We start from the raw sequence: 20,904 nt of genomic DNA on the forward strand, positions 1-20,904 counted from the left end.
TTTTCAACAGCAAATACTTGATTTTATTTAATACAGGGTGATCCTTATGAGAGAGATTCTGCATTGCTCTAATTGAGCTGAGAGAGTCGGTGTAAATTAAATATTTTGCAGATGGGTGAAGAGTCAAATTTTCTAGAGCTAATTGCATTGCATATAATTCTGCTGAAAAGCTGCTGTACTCAGATGGAAGAGAGGCTGATATGATAGCAGAGGGAAACACTGCTGCTGCTCCAACAGTTGAATGAGATTTGGAACCATCAGTATATATCGGTAAGAAATCAAAATAGTTTTGATTATGGCTAGCATGGAGTTGTTGCACATTCAGAGTCGGTAAACAATTCTTTTCCCATTGGAGAAAATAATTATCGCAGGCTGGTTGAGGAAATGGAATCCATGGTGGGTGAAAATAATTCTTTCTATGCTGCCTACTCTGGAGAGGAACATTCCAATTTTGTGCTATTTCAAGGAGCCGTAGGCCTGCTGGTCGTATTTTATTTGGTTTATTTCTATAGAGATTGTGAAATGGTGGTTTATTGAGATATGGTTGGATGGGGTGCGGAGAACAGTTTCGTTGTTGTTGTTGTTGTTTGGGGTTTAATGGCGCAAGAGCAACTTCGGCTATATTGCGCCTTTTCAAGTTTTGTTATTTCCTGCTACATTGTTACTGATTTAACATATTAGATATGATTAGTTAAGTTTATTAAGCTGAGGTATGATAAGAGTTCACTGACGTTTGAATTTTCTCCCATAATGAGTTCAAGGCTTAATGGCTCATTTGAATGCGATTTGAATGCTGATTGGCGGGCAATTTGGTATCGTGGACATTCCATGATGATGTGCTTCACTGTTAGTGTGGTCAGACACTGAGAGCATTGTGGAGGATCGTCTTTCATTAGGAGGTAAGAGTGTGTTAAATATGTGTGCCCGATGCGGAGCCGGGCGAGGATAACCTCTTCATGTCTGTTTGACCGAAAACTTGATTTCCAGGATTTCTGCTCTTGTTTGATTTGGTATAATTTATTGTTTGTTTGAGATTTCCAGGTCTGCGTCCATATATTTTCAGAGGCTTTTCGATTGATGTTTTTAAAGTCATTGAGCGGTATTTTATGCAAGTGAGAATTTTTGTTAGAAGGATGTTTTGCAGCATCATCCGCACGTTCATTGCCGAGTATTCCAGAATGTCCAGGAATCCAAGTGAATCTGACTCTTTGTTTGTTTTCCCAAAGGTGTGATAAGGAGGAAAGAATTTTTCTAACATACGGATGAGATGGATGATCCTCTGTCTGTAAAGCATATATTGTACTTAATGAGTCTGTGAAAATAATACTTTTTGCGAGGGAAGTTTTGGCAATGTGATCTAGGGCGAGACTTATTGCAAACAATTCAGCACTAAAGATACTGCACTCTATTGGAAGAGACTGTGAGATTATGTTGTTTGGCAATGCAACAGCAGCACCAACGTGTGTGGCCGTCTTGGATCCATCAGTATATAGATGAGAATAGTCAGAGAATTGCGTTACATAAGAGGAATGGAGCTGTTTTATATGTTGGCTTGGGATATTGCTCTGTTTCCATTTAATGAGGAACATGTCACAGTCAACTGAACTGATTTTCCACGGTGGAAGGGCTGTGGGGGTATCTTGGTAGATTTTATCCATACTTAAGTTCAATTGTGAGAGTATTTCTTTTAGTCGGATACCTGCAGGTTTGCAGATATTAGGTTTGTTCGTATATAAATTTTCCCATTTCGGTTTATACAGATATTGCCACGTTGGATGTCCAGGAAGGCTTTGAACTTTCGCAGCATAGTTCATAAGAAGAACTTGTCTACGAAGACTGAGTGGGAGTTCATGGATCTCTGTGTATAGGCTATACACAGGTGAGGTACGGAAGGCTCCTGAAATAACACGTAATGCATTGTGATGAATTGGATCTAACCAGTTTAACACACTTTTCCTAGCTGAGGAGTAAATGGGAGAACCATAATCTAATTTAGATCTTATCATTGCACGATAAACATGCAAAAGTGAATAACGATCAGCTCCCCATGTCATGGCTGATACAGCTCGTAGAATGTTTAATTTCTTTAAGCACATTGTACGTAGATATTTTATGTGTTCTAGGAAATTTAGTTTTTGATCCATGATTAGTCCTAGTAGCCGGATACTCTGTTTCAGTGGAATTTGTTGATTGCTTATCCTTAGTTCTGGATCAGGATGCATCTTTCGTTTTCTGCAGAAGTGTATTGCCACTGTCTTTTGTACTGAGATTCGATATCCATTATAGATGGACCAGGATTCTATTTTGTTAATAGCACATTGAAGCTGCCTCTCGATTGTCCGCATATTCTGTGAGTGACATGATATTGTGAGGTCGTCGGCATAGAGGTAGGTTTCAACTGTTGCGGGAATAACTTCTGTTACAGGGTTTATTTTGATAGCGAAAAGGGTTGCACTGAGAACTGAGCCTTGGGGGACCCCCTGTTCTTGATTGTATATTAGAGACAGAATATGGTGATAACGAACTTGAAAAGTTCTTTTAGTCATGAAATTCTGAAGGAACTTTGGTAGATGGCCTCGAAGACCTAAATTGTACAATTCATGAAGGATACCATATCTCCACGTAGTATCGAACGCCTTTTCAATATCAAGGCATATCATTACAAGGTGTTCGTTTCGGAGAAAGGCATTGCGAATATTTGATTCAGCTTTTGTCATTATGTCTATTGTTGATCTATTTTTCCGAAACCCATATTGATTAGGACTCAGGAGGTTATGGAAGTCAAGAAACCATGTTAGCCGATCATTCACCATTTTTTCTAAAATTTTACCTAGACAGCTAGTGAGCGCGATGGGATGATAATTATATGGATTTGAATGGTCCTTCCCAGGTTTTGGAAAGGCCAGTACAAACGAATGTCGCCAAGAGTCTGGATATGAATCCTCAAGGTATATCCTATTATATAACAGTAACAGCATGCATAAAGAATTTTTGGGGAGGTGTTTGATCATCTGATAGTGGATTCCATCTGGACCTGCTGCGCTTTCTTTAGATTTGGCTAGGGCTTTATGCAATTCATTTGTAGTGAAGGATTGATTGTATGAAATCTCATGAGCCGCATGGAAATTAATTTTGTATTTTTCGATTTGAGCTTTATATGTTTGAAAGATTGGTCTGTATGACGTTGTTGCTGACAATTCCTCAAATGTTTCTCCTAGTAGATTTGCAATTTTTTCTGGTTCAGTTAAGTCATGACCTTTCCAGCTTATGATTGGTTTAGGGACCGTTGTATATTTGCCTGAAATTTGTCTAATTTTATTCCATATTATTCTGCTGTCCGTATTTCTATTAATTTTGCTTGCAAAGGATATCCAGGATTCTTTCTGAGATTTCCGGCGTATATAGCGTGCTTTTGCTCTGGCTTTCTTATATTTTATGAGATTGGTGGTGGTGGGATACTGTTTGTTTGTTTTGGGGCTTTACGGCGCAAGGACAGCAAAGGCCATAATGCACCTAGCTATGGTGATATTAAGATACATAGTTCTATCTGTATAGATGATATTCAGAATTATATCATGTTGTATAGTTTTATCTGTTTGAGGAAGTCAAATATTTTGGTCACATGTGGTGTGTCTGCTAGTAGGTCAGAAATGCTGAGAGAGGTGTTCGCCGTTGGAAATGAGGTAAACATAGCTTGTCGCTCAGTACTGTACTTGGGACAATCAATAAGTAGATGATGGACAGTGAGCTGGGTGTTACAGTTTGTACACGTTGGCGGATCAGTGGCTGCAAGCAAATAAAGATGTGTTAGGTGCGTGTGGCCTATCCTTAATCGGGCTAGTACAACTTCTTCGTGTCGGTTTTCACGTATACTAGATCTCCATGGTTTAAGACCTTTCTTTATGCCAAGTAGCTTATTGTTGACTTGATTCTGCCAGATATGTTGCCATTTTTCAAGGCATCGTTTATTTATAATGTACTTATAGTCAGATGCAGGTGTAGTGAAGGATTGGTCTATAGGATTGGTAGCAGTTTTGGCAGCTAGGTCGGCCTGTTCATTTCCAGGGATTCCAGCGTGACCAGGAATCCAACATAGCAGAACTTGTTGTTTATTCTGGTTTAATTTGGTCAGAGTGTTCCAGATCTGTTTAAGTAAGGGGTTATCATATTTTGTATTGCGTTGTATGGCTTGGATAGCACTAATGGAATCGGTATAAATAACGCTGTGCAGTTTAGTTCTTGAGAGTGTGTAGTTTAAGGCCATGTGGAGTGCACAGAGTTCTGCAGTATAGCTGCTACATTCAATGGGAAGTTTTTTGGACAAAGTGATGTTAGGAAATACTGCTGCTGCACCAACATGGTTGTCTGTTTTAGACCCATCTGTGTAGATTGGTGTGTACTGGCCGTGCTGGGTTCTCAATGCGGCAAACATTTGCAGTATGTTCTGTTGAGACAGGGTGTGTTTTCCCCAGACTGTCAATGAAAAGTTACACGGTGGTATATAACATGTCCAAGGTGGGACTGTATGAGAGGCAGTGGGCTGTATTTTACTAAAGTCAATTTGCCAATCGGCCTGCAATGCGGAAAGACGTATCCCGGTTGGTGGATTGATTGATGGATACGCTTGGTATAGGTTTACCCATTTAGGAGAGAAAAGTCCGTTCCAAGTGGGATGGTCTGGATGTCCTTTGAGTTTTGCTGCATAGTGTAGTAAAAGCATTTGTCTGCGTAGCTGAAGGGAGGTTTCATGTGCTTCAGCATATAGGCTGTGGACAGGTGATGTACGGTATGCCCCCAGTGCAAGACGAAGAGCACTGTGGTGCACAGGATCAAGCCAGCGTAAAGCGCTTTGTCTAGCAGAGCTATAAACAACAGAACCATAGTCTAGACGTGAACGTATTAGCGCATGGTACAATTGTAATAGTGTGTATCGGTCAGCTCCCCATGTTGTGCCTGATAGAACTCTTAAAATATTTAGCTTTTTTAGACAGGTAATCCTAAGTGTTTTTATATGTTCCAGGAAGGTGAGTTTTTGGTCAAGTATCACACCAAGAAAGCGGACACTAGGGACAACTGGTATGATTTGATTTTCTAGTCGAAGTTCTGGGTGTGGATGTAGATTACGCTTCCTGCAAAAGTGTATACCGACAGTCTTTTGGGTTGAGAGGCGAAACCCGTTGTTTTGGGCCCATTTTACTATTTTGTTGATTGCACATTGCAGCTGTCGCTCTACCATTCGCATATTAGGCGAATGACAGGCGATACTAAAGTCATCGGCATACAGGGTAGTGGATATTGTTTGTGGCAGGTCCTGTGTTATTGAATTCATTTTTATATTAAAGAGGGTAGCACTTAGCACTGATCCTTGTGGCACTCCTTCTTCCTGTATGAACTTTGAAGATAAGTGATTGTGAAATCGAACTTGAAATGAGCGGTGTTGTAGGAAGTTTCTTATAAACTGTGGTAGGTGTCCGCGTAGTCCCAGATCGTATAGGTTTTGCATTATACCATATCTCCAGGCAGTGTCAAACGCTTTTTCAATATCAAATAGGACCATCGCAAGATGCTCTTTGCGTACGAAGGCGTCACGGATGTTTATTTCTGTCTTAATCAAAAGGTCAAGAGTGGATCTACCTTCACGAAAGCCACATTGCACTGGATTCATAAGGTTATTTCGAGCTAGAAACCAGGATAACCGAGCGTTGATCATTTTTTCCATTACCTTGCATATGCAGCTGGTGAGTGCAATAGGTCGATAATGCTGCGGATTTGAAGAATCTTTTCCAGGTTTTGGAAATGCCAAAACATAAGCATGCCGCCATTTGTCAGGAAAAGTGTTTTCTTTGAATATTCTGTTGTAGAGCAATAAAAGTGTTTTGAGTGCGGGTTCAGTAAGTTTTGCTATCATTATGTAATGTATTCCGTCTGGCCCTGCTGCACTGAGTTTAGTGGAGGCTAGAGCATGATGTAATTCTGACATTGTAAAAGGGAGATTATATGCAGCAGTGGATGTTGATTCAAAATTAATTGAGTGTTTTTCAGCTTGTGCTTTGAGTGTCTGGAATTGTGGCGAGTATGATGTCACAGCTGATATTTCCATGAAAGATCTACCTAGAGCGTTTGCAATTTCCTCTGGCTTTGTAATATCAGAGCCATTTACAGTCAGAATGGGACAGTTGACACTTGGATGTTTTGCATACATACGTTGTATTTTGGCCCAAATTGTTTGGGTTTTTGTCGTTTTTGTAATTGTGGAAGCGAAACGCCTCCATGCTTCCCTTTTGCTGGTCTGTCTAACTCGTTTTGCTTTTGCCCTTGCCTTCTTAAAGCAGATAAGGTTTTCTGTTGTTGGAAACCTTCTGAAGATGTTCCATGCTCTGTTCTTCTCTCTTTTTGCGGCACTACATTCATTATTCCACCACACTTTAGAGCGGGCCGATATTTTAGTGGATCGTTTCGGAATTGCTTTGTCCGCTGCTTGCAATATTTTGTTAGATATATGTTCTACTGCTAAGTTTATGGGTGTTTGTTGGACTTCTTTTTCTTCTAGTGTAGCCAGCTGCTTGTACGTATCCCATTCAGCTTTGGAGAATATCCATTTTGGAATTCGATAAGAAGTATGGGGAACGGTTGTATCAATGCGGCATATCACAGGGTAATGATCACTGCCCAGTGGGTTGCTGTGGATAGTCCATCCGAACAGAGGGTATATGGTTGCTGAGCATAAAGAGACATCAATAGCTGAGGTAGATCCTGTAGGAAGATGCGTATAGGTGTGCGCTCCATTATTGAGAGTTATCAGATTGTGTTGATCAAGTAATTTTTCGATAGTTTTTCCACGCTTGTCCAGGTTATGGTTTCCCCATAGCGGATGGTGACTGTTCAGGTCTCCTAGGATACAGTAGGGTTTGGGAAGCTGGATCACTAGTTCTTCTAATTCAGCGTAGCTTATGTTTTGGTTAGGTGGTAAGTATAATGAGACTATGGTTAAATCAAGGTTGACATTGATTCGTGCAGCAACTGCTTCAAGATTTGTCTTTAGTGGGATTGCTTTTGAGGGTATCTGGGAGTTGATGATCAGTGCTACTCCTCCATGTGCAACGTTGTTCGGATTGTGGGCAACACGATCCTGCCGATGCATTATGTATTTCTGAAGGGAAACAATTGTATTTGGTGTTAGATTGGTTTCCTGTAGACAGAAGGCAACAGGATCATACTGCGAAAGGAGATCTCGGATGTCAGCCAAATTACTGCGATAGCCTCTACAGTTCCATTGTAAGAAAGTAAGCATTATTTTGGTTTAGTGGGGCCCTCGATTTGTTTTCGAGGTGCAGAAGGTTTAGATCGCTCAAATTTACCTTTTCCCTTCTTTGGGAAATAAGGTTTCGCTGTATCCATCTCCTCTTCAGTAAACAGTTCTAAAACCTGTCCATCTTCGTTTGATTTATCTTCTGAATCCATGTAGTCTGTTTGGTTTGAGTCGGGAGTGGTAGACACTGTAGTATTTTGCTGTTGAGTGGCATCTGGTTGTATTGTGATCGGCGTATTTATTCCTTTGCTTTGCTTTGCTTGCTTTTTGTTTGGGGTGTTGGCACTGGGGACAAAACTGACTTTGCCCATTCAGCTAGTGACTTTGTTGGTGGTATAGTTACCTCTGTTTGGGTAGCAATTGACACGTGATTTTTGGTTATTTTGGCATAACTTGGCTTGTTAGTATTTGGAACTGGTAAAGATTTTTTAGCTTCTTTGTAGGTTACATTATGTTCAGTTTTGTATCTCTGTATCTGTTTTTCGCGTTTCCAAAGGGGACACTCCTTCGAATACGCCGGATGGGCTTCTTTACAGTTAATGCAGTTTGGGGTTGTGTTAGTGCAGTCATTTGTAGAATGTTCAGTGGATCCACATGTGGCACAGGCAGCTGCTCCTCTGCAGACCGTCTGTGAGTGCCCAAATTTCTGGCACTTATAGCAGCGTAATGGATTTGGTATGTATGGTTTAACTCGGCAGTTAAGGTAACCGGCTTTGATCAATGTTGGTGGTTTAGGATTATCAAAAGTAAGGATTATAGTCCGGGTAGGAACTAGTACATTATCCTTCTTCGTGAGAATTCGCCTTACATTGATGACTCCTTCTTCTCGTAATTCTTGTTTGAGTTCTTCATCTGACAAATTGAGGAGGTCCCACTCAGTGATGACACCTCTTGACGTGTTCAAGGAAACGTGCGGTGAAACGCTGACCGAAATTCCACCAAAGGATTGTAATTTTTGCAGTTGTTCAGATTGTCTGGCAGTGACAACTTCAACCAGTAGGTCTCCAGATCTTAACCGACGAACTGTCTTGGGAGTACCTATTATGCTTTCTAGGCTTTTTTGCACTAGGAAAGGGGAGAGTTTTCCAACTGGTTGTTCTTGAGTTGAATGTATAATTAAAAAGGTAGGGGTTCGGATTCTGCCTACGTCAGTCTTTTGACGTTTTGCTGCGACAGAACCAGACTCCTCTTGTTCTTGCCTTGTTAGAGTTTCTTCTGTGTACCCAGTGTTTTTCTGGGTTTTATGGACTTCTTGCTCCATTTCGCCCTGGAAGGGAGATCTTTTCCCCTCCAGGTTACCAGCCCCGCCACGTGGAGGCAGGAGCAGTGCCACCTTTGTGACCAAGCGGTAGTGGGTTAGTAGTAATATGCAAAGAAAAAAAGGGGAAAAAAAGAAAGGTTAATTTTCCTCCTGTTCAAGTAAAGTGATTTCTTTACTGAAGCTTATTTAATTGATTGTTAGTGTAACGCTGTAAATAAAGAAGACGATTTTACTTATTCAAGAGAGCGCAATTCACTGGCAAATACACTTGATCACAAAATCGCTTGGCACCTGGGGCCGGTGGGATACTTTCTGAATTGATTCCAAGCCTTATTTTTTTCTTTCTTTGCTTCCAAGCATTCTTCATTCCACCACTGCTTATAATGTTTATGGGACTGGTTAGCTGTCTTTGGTATTGCAATGTTTGCTGCAGAAATTATTTGATTTGTGATATGAGTAACAGCGTTATTGATATCAGTATGTCTTATGATTTTCTCATCTAAAGAAGCAGTATATTGGTATTTTTCCCAGTTTGCTTTGCAAAATTTCCATTTTATACCTCTTATAGGTTGCTGTACATCATTTGCTAGTAGGTGACAAACAACTGGGTAATGATCACTGCTATAGGGATCATTGGAAACAGACCAGTCAAGGAGAGGAAAGAGAGCTGGGGAACAGATGGTGAGATCAATTGCAGAGGTAGTCCCTGTTGGTAAGTGGACATGGGTGTGGGTACCTGTGTTTAAGAGTGTTAGGTTCCTATTATTTATAAGTTTTTCAATCATCTGTCCTCTTTTGTCTGTATGAAGCGATCCCCAGATGATATGATGCCCATTAAGGTCCCCCATCAAACAAAAGGGAGATGGTAATTGTTCAATTAAATCCTCAAATTCTTGCAGTGTATACGCATGATTAGGTGGAAGGTAGAGCGAAATCATAGTCAGGGTAAGTCCAGTCATGATGCGTACCGCGACTGCTTCAAGGGGTGTTTGTAGCTGAATATGCTTGGATGGAACATTAGAGTCAACAAGAATGGCGACTCCTCCATGACCTGTATTGGTTTTTCGATCTTGCCTATATACATTGTAGTTCTTGATTGAAATACTTATTTGCGGAGTTAGGTTTGTTTCTTGCAAACAGATACTTGCAGGAGCATATACGGAAATTAGATCTTTAATATCGCTTAGATTACTTCGAATGCCACGACAATTCCATTGTAGAAGTGTACGCATTATTTGGGTTTAGTACTTGATTCAGATGACTTACGATGAGTTGCTTGTTTTAATCGATCTGTTTTGATTTTTTCTTTTCTGGGGAAGCTTGGTCGGCCACCACTGTCCATGTCATCATTTGCGTAAAGTTCCAGAATTGGTTCATCTTCTTTCTCCTTTTCATCAATTTCCATAGTGTCAGTATTTTTTTGTGTTTTTTCAACAGGTTTGGTGGAATTTGTACTGCTTGTTGGTGTTGGATCTTTAGCATCTGGTGGGATTACAATGGGTGTATTAATTGCCTGATCAACTTTTTGTTTTGTTTGTAAAAGAATGTTACGTGCCCAATCTGCTATTGAGATGTTAGGCGGGATTGTGATGTCAGTCTGTATTGCAATTACCTTTGTTTTCTGCACTGTAGTCGCTGCTGCTGCTGCTGCTGCTGCTGCATATGATCTCACTGCTGGAAATAGTGGTATTTGCTTTTTGGCTTCTTGATATGTTACCTTATGTTCAGTTTTATATTTTTGAACTTGCTTTTCTCTTTTCCATATATTGCAGTCTCTGGAATAGGCAGGGTGGTCTCCTTTGCAGTTTGGGCAGCGAGGAGACTGTGTATTGCATTCTTTACAGGTATGTTCTTTTGAGCCACAAATGGCACAAATAGCTTGTCCTCTGCAAACTGTTTGGGAATGGCCATATTTTTGACACTTGAAGCATCTTATTGGATTGGGGATATATGGCTTTACCTGGCAATTCAGGTACCCGGCTTTCACTGATGATGGTAGAGTTGGAGTACTGAAAGTAAGTATGATGGTGCGAGTTGGAATGAGGTTTCCATCCTTTTTAATAAGGATTCTTTTAGCATGTATGACATTCTGGTTTTGTAGCTCTTGTACGATTTCTTCTTCAGAGCTATTTAGGAGGTCCCATTCCACGATAACCCCTTTAGATGAATTTAAAGTGGCATGTGGAGTGACTTTGATGGGAATCCCTCCAAAAGTTTTGGTTTCAAGAAGAAGCTCAGAATGTCGATGATTTGTCGTTTCTATCAGAAGGTCGCCTGATTTCAAGCGGCGAACCATTTTCGGTGGACCAGCTATATGTTCTAGACACCTCTGTATAACAAAGGGAGAAAGTTTACTAACTGGTTGGTCTGATAGGGAATGAACAATTAGAAAGAGTGGGGAGATGGTGTGGGTCACATCTTTCTTTTGTCTTTTGGCAGTAGATGGATTAGGATCATCTTGCTGCCGATTGTGATCAGTTTGATCCATAATTCCAGGAGAAGCCTGGTTTGTCAAGTCCATTGTTGCTCCTTTTAGCCCTGAAAGGATTATTTTTCCTTTCAGGTTTCCGGCCCCACCACGGGGAGGCAGGAGCAGTGCCACCTAGTGACCAAGCGGCTGGCGGATTAGTTTGTTAGTGAGAAAATGGATAAATATCCTAAAAGAGAAAGGTGATTTTCCTTCCTGGGTTCTACTTAGAATCTGTTAAGTGAAGAACCACTTACAATGAACTGAGAATAAGAGCGGCTAGAAATGAAAGAGAACAAAATCACTTGGAAGGATCACTTTAGAATTCGCTTAAGAAAATCGCTTGGTCCCTATCGCTTGGCACTTGGGGCCAACAGTTTCGTATTCTGACTGCATATTTAAGTAGTAACATTTTTCTGCAGAGGTACAAAGGGGCTCATGGTCTTCAATATATAGACTATAGGTTGGTGATGTCCTATAAGCACCAAGAGCAATCCTCAGTGCATTGTGTTGTACAGGATCGAGCCAGCGCAATACACTCTTTCGGGCAGAATCATAAACTGTGGCACCGTAATCCAACCGAGATCTAATCAGTGCTCTATATAAGAGCAGCAAAGTTGTACGATCTGCTCCCCAAGGCTGGGCAGATAGAGCTCTTAGCATGTTCAGCTTTTTCAGACAGGTAGTACGTATTACTTTAATGTGCTCAAAGAAATTTAACTTGCTGTCTAATATTAATCCCAAATATTAATCTAATATTGTTGGCAATCGGGATGGTGGAATTTGATATACGAAGTTCAGGGTCTATATGCAATTTACGTTGATTGGAAAAGTGGATCACAACTGTTTTCTGATGGGAAAGCCGACATCCATTGAAATCAGCCCATTTTTGAATTTTATTGAGGGACATTTGCAATTGCCGTTCAATAGATCTCATGCTCTGAGAATGGCAAGAAATGGAGAGATTGTCGGCATAAAGATAGGCTTCTATAGTATTTGGAAGTTCTTTTGAAATGGAATCAATTCTAAGGGCAAATAGGGTTGCGCTCAAAACCGACCCCTGTGGTACTCCTTCTTCCTGCAAGAATGTAGAAGAAAGGGAGTTTTGGTATCGAACCTGAAAAGAACGGCTCTGGAGGAAGTTCCTAATAAATATAGGCAGGTTGCCTCGTAGACCAAGATTATGTAGGTCACTGAGAATGCCATACCACCAGGTAGTATCGAATGCCTTTTCTATATCAATGGAGACCATGAAAAGGTGTTCGTTTTTCACAAAGGCATTGCGAATTTCAGATTCGGCCTTGATCATCAGATTTAGAGAGGACCTATTTTTGCGAAAGCCACATTGACAATTACTCAGTAGTTGTTCAGTTTCAATGATCCAGCTGAATCGACTGTGGATAAGTTTTTCAAGAATTTTACCAAGGCAACTTGACAGAGAGATTGGCCTGTAACTATTAGGACTAGAAGGATCTTTTCCAGGTTTCAAAAAGGGGCAAAACTGTAGCATGGTGCCAAGAGGTTGGATAAATATTTTCCAGGAAGATCCGGTTAAAGAAGACTAGCAGCATTTGTAAGTTTTGCTCATCGAGATGCTGCAGCATGACATAATATATGGCATCTGGCCCAGCTGCACTGTTTCGTGTTGTTCTGATGGCTTGTAAAAGTTCACAATATTCAAGAGGCTGATTATACGGAAGTGATAGTGAGGTTCTAAAGTTGCTGGGCCTCTGTTCGGTGGAGGTCTTAATTTTTTGGAATTTCTGAGTGTAATTTGATGCAGCAGAGACTTCAGCAAAGGTTTTATCCAAGGCATTCGCTATATCTAGAGGACCAGAGAGTTCTTGCCCATTTATGAAAGAATTTGGGAAGGGATTTTTGGAAACTTCCCAGAAAGCTGTCTAATTTTCTTCCATATTAATCTGGAGTCGGTATTTCTGTTGATAGTACATGCAAACCGAGTCCAAGAATCTTTCTTGGCTTGCCTGTGAATGAACTGCACTTTTGCCCTTAGCTTCTCGTAGCTAATTAAATTAGCTGTCGTTGGAAATCGACGGAATATATTGAATGCTTTATTTTTTTCCTTCTTTACTTTCGTGCACTCTTCGTTCCACCAGTAGTTGAAGTGCTGTCGGGTTGGGGGGTTTGATAATGGAATTGAGTATTTTGCTGCAACCAAAATACGGGATCTGATATAATCAGTTACTTTATCTATAGGTTGTAGCTGAATAGTTTCTTTGTCCAGAATGATTGCTGATTGAAATTTGGCCCATTTGGCTTTAGAAAATTTCCATTTTCTGCAGGGTTGGTCTAATGGTGATTGTGTAGTGAGCAGGTTACAGACAATTGGAAAATGGTCACTTCCCATTGGATCATCCATAGCGGACCACTGAATGACTGGAAACAGTATCGGAGAACAAATCAAGAGGTCAATTGCAGAAGTCTGTCCAGTAGGTAATTGTATGTGGGTGTGTGTACCACTATTAAGAATGGTAAGGTTCAGTTTATCTAGTAGAGTTTCAATCAGTCGGCCCTGTCTATCTAATTTAGAGGATCCCATAAAGGGTGGTTGTCATTGAAATCCCCTAGCAAGCAGATTGGGGAGGGTAGCTGTATTAAAAGTTCTTCGATATCTTTATAAGAGTAGGTATTGTTTGGTGGGAGATAGACTGAGACTAGCGTAAACGCAATCTGAGTAATCAGATGCACAGCAACGGCTTCAATTTGGGTTTGAAGAATGATTTGGCTAGCAGGGATCTTTGAGTTAATCAAAATAGCTACACCACCACGAGCAGAGTCGGATGTATTCCGATCTCTTCGATAGATTGAGTAGTTTTTTATAGAAACAGAAATTTGAGCAGTTAAATAGGTTTCCTGCAGACAGAAACCCACTGGAGAGTAGCGTCTAATTAAGTACTGAATGTCGTCAATGTTGCCTCGAAAGTCTCTACAATTCCACTGTAAAATATAAGGCACAGCTCGAGCCCAGTCGGAGATTGATATGTTGGATGGAACAGTAACATCAGTTTGCGTGGCTATTGTTTGATATTTTTTTGCAATACTGGCATATGTACGGTTAGGTATACTGGGTGCAATTAATTTTCTTGCTTCCTGATAACTAACTTTGTTTTCGACTTTATATTTTACAATTTTTTTCTCCATTTTCCACTTCTCACATGTTTTAGAGTAAGCAGGATGGTTACCCTTGCAATTAGGACAAGTCATTTCTTTTGCCGAACAGTCATTTTGACTGTGATCAGAAGATCCACAGTTGGGACAAGCTGGGTTCCCTCTGCATACCGTCTGAGAGTGGCCATACTTTTGGCATTTATAGCATCTCAACGGATTAGGAATATAAGGACGATTGCGACAATTCAGATATCCTGCTTTTACTGATGAGGGTAGATTTGGACTGTTAAAGGTGAGAATGATATTTCTGGCGGGCGTGAGTATATTGTCCCTTTTAGTCATAATTCTTTGGACAGCAATTACATTTTGTTCATTTAGCTCTTCTTTAATTTCTTCTTCTGTCACATTCAAAAGGTCCCAACTAGATATAACACCCTTAGATGTATTTAGGGTTGCATGGGGAGTTACCTTTACTGGAATTTTAGCAAAGTTTGTCATTTTCAAGAGTTTTTCAGAATGCCTGCAGTTGACAGTTTCTACTAGTAAGTCGCCTGATTGATTGCAATCTCTTAACCGTCTTGGGAGACCCTGCAATACTTTCCAAGTGTTTTTGGATTAGAAAGGGGGATAGCTTACTAAGAGGCTGTTCTGATAATGAATCTTCTTCTTCTTTAATGCTGCCGAATGGCGTTTGCGACTTCGTTTTGATATTGTTCTCTGTCTAGCGCTGCGTGTAGAATTTGTGCTGTTGTCATGTGAAGCCAGGTGTTGATGTTATCTAGCCATGCCATTTTCGGTCTGCCTGGGCGTTTCTTGCCTTCGATCTTTCCCTCCAGGATGAGTGGTAGTAGGTGATATTTTTGTTGGTTCCTAGCAATGTGACCTAGGTATTTGCATTTCCTGCTGATGATGGTTTTGAGCAGGTCCCGTTCCGTGTGCATGTCCTGCAGGACCTGTGCGTTGGTTATCTTGGCTGTCCACGGAATTTTCAGCATTCTTCGGTAGAGCCACATTTCGAAGGCCTGGAGCTTTTTCTGATAATGAATGCATTATTAAAAATTCAGAAACTCGGTCGCAGAGGAAATGGTTTTTAACCACTTTGCTTGTGAAATGTCATGTTCGTGTTCAGTGTCTAGCCAACTGCTTGTCGGTTCTAAAGAAGGAAACTTATTTTGTTCCATCTTGGCTCCTTTTAGCCCCTGGCAGATGAACTTTTCTGCCAAGGTTACCGGCCCCGCCACAGGGAGGCAGGAGCAGTGCCTGGAGTGACCAAGCGAAATTAGTAGGAGTTAGTCTATTAGATATGAAAAATAAAGAAAGGTTACTTTCCTTCCTTGCTCTCTACCAGTACTTTTGATACAAGAGCTACTAAATAAAAGGATTTCTCAATGAGAGGAACGTAAAAAAGAATGCAGAATTCACCTATCAAAAAGTCACAGTGAAAGCACAAAGAGAAATCGCTCAGTCAATCGCTTGGCACCCGGGGCCGCCACACCAAGTTAACTCCAACCTATAGAAACAGTCAGTTCACTCCTTCCACCTCAGTCTTCCCCAAATGGACCAAGAGCTCCAGTCCCACATCACATCAGCAGATAAGTCCTTCAAAATAATTCAAAGAGTATATTATTGTTATTGTTAAATTTGTTGGCGCATCAGCAACTTAGGCTATAATGCACTGATTACTGTCTAATATCTTATTAGTTTGTCTTACACGTTGTTGTTGTTGTTGTTGTTGTTGTGTTTAACGACACATAGGCTGCTAGGGCCATATTGTGTCTTTCTAATAGTGAATATAACTATATTTTATGGTATATTCCTATACGATTTAGGAAAATAAATAGTTCTTTTTCATTAGAATCATCACCCAGAATCTGTAATAAATTTATTGATGACTGTGTATTAGCTATTGATTTAAAGGTGTTTAAGCGGATATTTTGAAAGTAGGGACAGTCCACTAACAAATGGCGAATGGTCAGTTGTACTTGACAGAATGTACATTGTGGAGCGCTGTCACTAGTTAATAGATATAGGTGAGTGAGGTGCGTATGCCCAATCCTTAGCCTTCCTAAAATTATTTCATCTCGCCTGTTTTTGCTGAAGCTGGATTGCCATAGCTTTGGTTCCGGTTTTATTTGGTAGAGTTTATTTCCTGAATAACCTTTCCAGATTAATGACCAACTGTTATAACATGCTTTACGGATAATGTATTTGTAATCTGTATATGGAACTTGAAAATTCTGCGAAGTGGTGGTTTCTGGTTGTTTGGCTGCATGATCCGCTCTTTCATTGCCAGCTATTCCAGAATGACCTGGGATCCAGCAGAATGTCACAGTTTGGTTTAATTCCTTACAGGCAAGTAGCTTAGAATGAATCTGTTTTATTACAGGGTGAGAAGAGTTGTTACCACTTATTATAGCAGTGACAGCACTGAGTGAGTCGGTGTATATTAAACTGGTTGTAATTAAAAATTCAGTTATCCGGTCGAGAGCTAAATTAATAGCATAAAGCTCAGCAGTAAAGATACTGCATTCTGTTGGTAATGAAACAGAAATGGTGAATGAAGGGAAGACTGCTGCAGCACCTACTTGAGTCTCAGTTTTTGATCCATCTGTATAGATTTTGCAGGCCTCTGAGTTAGAAGAGTGAGTTTCATGTAATTGTGCAATATTGGAGGGCGACAAGGTGTTCTTACCCCACTGTTGAAAATAACCGTCGTAATTAACAGAAATATTTGTCCAAGGCGGATCAGGAGGTGTCATGTCCTGAAATATATTGCTGATGTCTATATTCCATGCTTGAGTGAGTTCTCTAAGTCTAAGTGCAGCAGGTCGGTTTTCATTTGGCTTACTGTTGTAAAATGACTCCCATTCGGTATTATACAGATATTTCCAACTAGGGTGGGAGGGCAAACTGCGAATTTTTGCGGCAAACATCAAAAGTAATGTTTTCCTCCGAAGATGTAAAGGTGGCTCATGAGCTTCGATATAAAGGCTCTGAACAGGGGAGGTTCTGAAAGCTCCTAGAGAAACTCTCAGCGCACTGTGCTGGATCGTGTTTAATCGCTCTAAAGTAGTTCTTCTCGCAGAGTCATACACTGGAGAGCCATAGTCTAAGCGGGATCTGATGAGGGCTCGATAAAGATGGATCAGGGTATGTCGATCAGCACCCCATGACATAGATGACACACACCGGAGAATATTCAACTTTTTCAAGCAGATAGTTCTAAGATAAGATACATGTGCTTGAAAGTTCAGTTTCTTATCAAGTACGAGGCCAAGAACACGGACAGTGTGAACAAGAGGAATTGAAATGTTATTGATCTTTAGCTCAGGATCGGGATGCAGTGACCGTAATTTGCAAAAATGAGTAGTGGTGGATTTCTGCTCAGCTAGGCGGTATCCATTACGTAAGGTCCACGATTCTATTCTGGAAAGAGCAATTTGTAACTGTCTTTCAACAGTATTCATACTTTGTGACTGACAGGATATGGTGAGGTCATCTGCATACATGTATATTTGTATGGATTTTGGAAGTTCTTCCAATATGTGGTTGACCCGAATAGCAAATAGGGTAGCACTCAGTATGGAACCCTGAGGAACACCCTCTTCTTGAATGTGAGTTGCTGATAGCATGTTTTGGTATCGGACTTGAAAGGTGCGTAACCTTAAAAAGTTCTGGATGAATTGTGGAAGGTAGCCTCTCAACCCCAACTGATGTATATCTTTAATAATACCATGACGCCAAGTGGTATCAAATGCTTTCTGAATATCTAGGTTCACCATCACCAGATGTTGTCTCATGACAAAAGCGTTACGTATGTTAGATTCAATTTTGAGTAGTAAATCTAGGGTAGATCTGTTTTTACGGAAGCCATATTGGTGATCGGAAAGAACGTTTTGGGAGTCTAGCACCCACATGAGCCTCTTATGCACCATCCTTTCAAAGATTTTGCCCAAACAGCTTGTCAAGGATATTGGTCTGTAATTCTCAATTATGGAAGGATCTTTACTTGGTTTTAGAATAGCACAAATGTAGGAATGACGCCATGAGAGAGGATATGTATTTTCTGAGAAGATCCGGTTATAAAAGAGTAATAGTATGTAGAGATCGGCTTCACATAGATTCTTCAGCATACTATAGTGAATGCCGTCTGGTCCTGCTGCACTATTTGGAGATTTGCTCAAGGATTCTTTGAGTTCAGCTATAGAAAAGGGTTGATTATACGGAAGTGAGAGTCTAGTTGAAAAATTAAATTTATGACGTTCCTCAACAGATTTAATGCGTTGAAAGGAGGTGACATAAGAAGAGGAGGCAGAAATGTTATAGAAAGATTCTGCTAAAGCATTTGCAATGTCAGTAGAAGAGGATAGGTCCTGTCCATTCCATTGTATTATCGGGGACTGCTGCGGAGGAAATTTTCCATTGAGAGCTTGTATTTTTTTCCATATAATTCGTGTGTCAGTATTTTTGTTAATAGTTGATGCAAAGTTTATCCAGGAGTCACGTTTTGCTTTCATTCTAATTTGCCTTGCTTTTGCTCTGAGTTTTTTGTATAAAATTAGGTTGGCAGTAGTTGGGCATTTGCGGAACCGGTTCCAAGCACGGTTTTTTTCTACTTTAGCTTTAGAGCAATCCGTATTCCACCATTGGTTTTTGTGTACATGTTTGCATTGGTCTGATTTTGGGATGGAAATTTCTGCTGCATATAGGATTTGGCTGGTAATGTGGTCAGTTACGTCATCAATATGTTGATGTTGAACATATTGAGTGTCGAGAAGGACACAAGCTGAGTAGTTTACCCAGTCTGCTTTATAAAAATTCCAAGAAGTACGGCCTTTTGGACATGACACAGCTTGGGTTTCAATTGAATTGATAATAGGAAAATGGTCGCTGTGGAATGGATCATTCAACACTAACCATTTCATGCTTGCAAAAAGAGATGCTGAACAGATGGACAAGTCTATGGCTGAGGTTGTACCTGTAGGTAGTTGTATATAAGTTGGAGAGCCAGAATTCAGCAGAGTCAGGTTATGGTTATCCAGGAATGATTCAATTAATTGGCCTCTCCTATCCATGGTGGAAGATCCCCACAATGGATGGTGGCCGTTGAAATCGCCGAATAAGCAGACAGGAGGCGGCAGTTGTGCGATTAGATTGTCAAGTTCAGCCTGGGAGCAAGGATAATTGGGCGAGATATAAATGGATGCAAGCGTTAATGATATTCCCAATGCCATCCGAACTGCAACAACTTCTAAGGAAGTTTGTAGCTGGAGATGTTTTGACGGTATAGTAGATTTTACAAGAACAGCTACGCCCCCACGGGCAGGACCATCAGAATCTCTGTCTCGTCTAAACATGGTGTAATTTTTGAATCTGAGAGAGACTTTTGGTGATAGAAATGTTTCCTGTAGGCATACACCTACTGCATTTGTTTGAAAAAGTAAATCACTCAGGTCATCAAAATTACTACGTAATCCTCTACAATTCCATTGTATGAATTTATTCATTGTTTGGATTTGATTGAATAAGATTGATCTGACTGTTTTTTCTGAGAGGGTTTCAGTCTGCTTTGTTTTGATTTTTCATTCTTTGAAAAGGTTGGGCGTCCTGTTTCTATGGTATCATTAGCATATAATTCTAAAACTGACTCTTCATCCTCTGGTTGAATATCAATTTCCATTTTCCTATTGCATTGTTTCCCTTTTTCTTGGTCTTCAACATTTGCTGATTTTACTGTTTCGGGCAATGATGAGATAGCATCACTTGGGATACTAATTGGTGTATTGTTGGTCTCATTGACTGTAAGTTTCTTTTTGGATGTTAGCAGTGCAGTTTTGGCCCAGGTGGAAAAAGAACTGCTTGGTTCTATGGAGACATCTGTTTGTGTTGCAATTGAGCGGCTACTTCTGGTCACTGATGCGTATGATCTGCTAGGCATGGTTAACAGCACTTGCTTTCTTGCTTCAGGATATGTAACTTTATGCTCCACTTTATATTTCTGGATTTTTTTCCCTGTTTTCCAGAGGTCACATGCTTTAGAAAATGCAGGGTGGCTTTCTTTACAGTTTGGGCAAGTGGGAGTGGAAGCTGTACAGTCTCCTTGGGAATGCTCCTTGGAGCCACAAATAGGACACACAGCATCGCCTCTGCATGCAGTCTGTGCATGGCCGTACTTCTGGCACTTAAAACAGCGAATGGGATTCGGGATGTAGGGTCTAATCTTGCAGTTTAAATAACCTGCTTTGACAGAAGATGGAAGATTCGGAGTGCTGAACGTCAAAATAATGGACCTAGTTGGTAGTAGGTTGCCATCTTTTTTGGTCATTATTCTCCGTGCATGTGTCACCTTTTGTTCGCTAAGCTCTTGTACTATTTCTTCTTCAGAAACAGTTAATAGGTCCCATTCACTGATAACGCCTTTAGACGTGTTCAGGGTGTTATGGGGCGTAACTGACACTGGAATATTGTTGAATGTTGTTAAATTTAACAATTTTTCCGAATGAGATGTTTTTGAGGTTTCAATTAAAAGGTCTCCTGATTGGAGACGCTTCACCATTTTAGGGGATCCAACAACCGATTCTAAACATTTCTGTATCAGAAAAGGCGATAGCTTGCCGACAGGTTGTGTGGACAATGAGTGCATTATGAGAAATGCTGGCATATCTGAAATCTGTTTTTCCGTCCGAAGTCTCTTCGGACGATTGGACTCGTGTTCTGAGACAGAGTTAACAACTTTGC

General features: G+C 40.5%; 1 protein-coding gene across 4 annotated transcripts in view; it reads right to left on the reverse strand.

Annotated features, from left to right (window-relative positions):
- LOC150085792 (clathrin interactor 1-like) overlaps positions 1 to 20,904 on the reverse strand; it is a 379,846-nt gene that overhangs the window by 185,151 nt on the left and 173,791 nt on the right. The window lies entirely within an intron of this gene.

This window comes from Mastigoproctus giganteus, chromosome 5, assembly GCF_048544385.1.
Source record: "Mastigoproctus giganteus isolate SK-2022 chromosome 5, ASM4854438v1, whole genome shotgun sequence".
Lineage (NCBI taxonomy): Eukaryota > Metazoa > Arthropoda > Arachnida > Uropygi > Thelyphonidae > Mastigoproctus > Mastigoproctus giganteus.